This window comes from Silene latifolia, chromosome 7 (genome assembly GCF_048544455.1).
Source record: "Silene latifolia isolate original U9 population chromosome 7, ASM4854445v1, whole genome shotgun sequence".
NCBI classification, from domain to species: domain Eukaryota; kingdom Viridiplantae; phylum Streptophyta; class Magnoliopsida; order Caryophyllales; family Caryophyllaceae; genus Silene; species Silene latifolia.
In genome coordinates this window covers 3602215-3605722 of record NC_133532.1, presented here as the reverse complement: position 1 = coordinate 3605722, position 3508 = coordinate 3602215, and the positions used below count along the sequence as shown (strand labels likewise).

The 3508-nt window shown below is 38.5% G+C and overlaps 1 long non-coding RNA gene across 1 annotated transcript; it reads right to left on the bottom strand.

Moving 5' to 3' along the window:
* Positions 1-409: 409 nt before the first annotated feature.
* LOC141590821 (uncharacterized) lies at positions 410-2239 on the bottom strand. The gene is made up of 2 exons (XR_012520504.1): positions 2147-2239; positions 410-709 (listed from the first exon to the last, which is right to left on the bottom strand). It is a non-coding gene; the product is annotated as an uncharacterized LOC141590821 (long non-coding RNA).
* Between the last annotated feature and the right edge of the window lie 1269 nt (positions 2240-3508).

Here is a 3508-nt window from a genome sequence, read left to right as displayed (position 1 = left end):
GGAAATCGCATAGAAAGTTCCTGGGGTTAGATAAAGCGGCCACGCGAAATTTGAGCACCAACGGAAGACATTTGGGGGTGCCGGTGTGGCAGAAACCAGCATTCGCCGAAACTCGAATTATCGTTAAAAATGCGTTAAGGCTCGTTATTTGAGGCTGAAATCGAACAAGTTAACTCCTGAAATGAGGCAGGACGCGTGATTGAAAAACAGGGAGAAAAAGAAACCGGGCCCGGTACACCTCCCAAACGGCTGAAATTGAAGAGCATAATACACTGTTTTTCGGGATTCCGGGGTCCCGGAACAAAATTCTCCGGAAATCACATAGAAAGTTCCTCGGTTGAGATAATGTGACACCCTCATTTATTGCGGAAAAGTAAACACGTAATTCTACAGAAAAACTGACAGGATATGTTTGTAATTGGTTCAACTAATTAAAACCTGTCATTTTTAAAACTTTTCTAAACCATTCACAAACATTTCCAGAAGGAGGATGCCAACACCTGCAAATGCTAACAGACTAATTTACATAACTATGCTAAAGCTGCGAGAATAAAGTGATACAAACCAAAGAAAAAGAGCGAGACATATGTCCCTAAAATGTATGTGACACAAAAAGGGTTTAAGGGTCACAATGAAATAAAACCAGTCTAGGTCCCAAGGTTACTTTGCTCGCTAGCTCGTCCATGTACCCCATATATGCATCACCTACCTGTCATTCGCATTTTATACAAATACGAAAGCCACAACAAAGTGGGGAGTAACTCCGAGTTCTCCCAGCCACGAAATGTCATAATTAATATAACATGTAAACATAAGAATATGAATACGAATCACACAATGCCTTAGCATATAGATGCTAGACAATCGTGCTTATCATGTGAACAACAATATAACAACACATAGTCCTAGCATGTGAATACTAGACCGACTCATACTACACTATCATGTGAATCACATAACATCCAGGAATCCAAACTCTATCAACCATAGCCGGCTTGCATCTCACCTTCTATGATTCATAGAATCATCAAACAAGAAAGGGCAATATATCAAAGACAGGCATAAGTTCTTAGTACGGTCAATAGTCACTTTGTAACTCAAGTCTATACCACGAGGTAGGGAAGGTAATCGAACCGGTATCTTGGCTCAGCGGTTACTATTAAGAAAACATGGCCAAGAGACAACACAACCCTAGCCTAAAATCTGCGCAGACCTAGACATGCGGATACACACCACCGCACCCAAGACTCACAACTTTTTTTAAAACAAAGTGAAGTGAGTACCCTAAGGACACCACCGAAGGGTTGGCTAGTACTTAAGCTGACCCCATACTATCAAAATAAGTACCTGAGGTCATGCCCCAACTTGGATAAACATCCACTAGTCAGGAACACAAAGGCTATCAAGCAGTGAACATATACTCGTCAGAGACTACAAAGACCTATCTATGATGAAGGCCGAAATACTCACTTAGGACCTAGTCACAGCTAGTCCCAGCTTGAATACTTTAGCCCACACCACACAAGACTCACCACACAAGTCAAGTAAGACACCCACTTAACCTTAAGAGGGCAAAAAGTCCTACTTACCAACCTAAATGCTAACATTCTATCATGTGAAAGGCTATATAAATGTCTATTCAGCAGACAATCCAACACTATCCTCAATATCAACAATAATCCAAATTCCAGTTAACCGTTAATCTCATAATTCATGAGAACAAGCTAAAATGGCAACAAGACAAGAAGACTGAAGTATAAGGCAACCAATTCATCCAACAACCAACATGTGAAATGATAATTACAAATATCAAGGCATAACATAAAACCTCCAATAACAACTAATCTCACCTCAAAGACAAACCCTCGACCCGAGTCCCGCGACGGGTCATCGGTCAAATCGAGGCTGACTGGTTTAAACCTAGCTTGACCAAACTCGTTCGGTCAATCTGGCCCAGCTCAGAGTCTTGGCCTACTTTGGCCCAAATTACAAAATTTATCGCAATATTATTCTCATGCTATTTCTAATTTCTATCATGTGAAAAACGAAAGTAACACATTATCAATCACCTAATCACTTAACAAACAACAGGCACACATTACCTACTAATGTGACATTAATTCGTCGAGTAACTCGGAATAGTTACCTTACGCTAGCAAAGAGACAAGTAAAAACTTGAGAAAGCTTCTAAAACCCCAAAATTACTCTTCATCTTCAACCACATATGAGCCACCTAAAAATAATTATGTGAAGGGACGATATTAACGAATTATCGTTATATAAAATATGAGACGGAAATTAATTTAAATCAAAACATGTAAATCATATTCATTAGCTACCGTCTTATGTTCATAAACCATTATGACCCTCCCTTTTGACAGCCATACCCAGAAAATTGTCACAACTTTTACGCCCTAGAAATAGTCCCATAAAGCACCATTTTATCCGTCCCAAAACTGAGCCCAACTCAGCCTGTCACGGCTCCCAAAACCGAGGCCAAAACAGCCCACACGGCCTCCATTTCGATTGTCCCAAAAAACGATCGGAAGGCGCACAAAAACTGGTACCAAAACGAGTTCAATCAATCCTAAACCAGTCCTAAACCGAGTCAAAACAGTCCCAAAAATGTCCCAAAGTACTTGCAAAGCGGACTCAAAAAAGATCCTAATTTCTTGCACAATACCACAACTAAACAAGATCCCAAATAGCATCCCAAAACGATCTCTACATGTCAGTATACACCGTCTCAAATATACCACTTACTAGCTAGCATCCCAAATGATCCCTAGAGGTCAGTATACACTGTCTCAATCATCTCCACATATCAGTATACACCGTCTCAACTATACAACTGACTAATTAACATCCATAATGATCCCTATATATAATTATACACCGTCTCAACTATAAAACAGACTAACCTTGACTTTCAAAATACACATATTTAACAAGTAATACTGAGTAACCTATCATTATTACCTTTTTCCGATTGAACTAATCATTTATGACTAACAAATATTCTACCAGACCGTCTATTTTAGTACATACAACCGTCTTATAATAAACAAAGCTAAAAATATAAATTGGGTTTGTAAAAATACATAACGAAAATGAATTTTACTTACAACGGATTGACGGAAACGACGAGAGGAATGCTATGGAACGAAAATCGTCGAAAACGGATGAGAAACGGACGACCGAAAATCGATTTTGCGATTGACAGAGAAGAAAAAATAAATGAAACGTGAAAAGAAGAACAAAGAAGGAAGTAGAAGAAAAGAAGAAGACGTGCGTTGTTTATAAATGAGACATCAGCCTGCTAGCCTGCTATTAATTATACGTACGTTTCTTCGTCGTTAAGAAACTTCGATCGTTATTAAAACCGTTTCGAGTTAAATTTAACCGATTTAAGTAAAAGTTTCAGTAATAAAACGGAATCAATAATAAATAAATTTAATGAGTGAAAATAAAATAAACTCAGCTAGTTAACGGAAATAATACGATATCC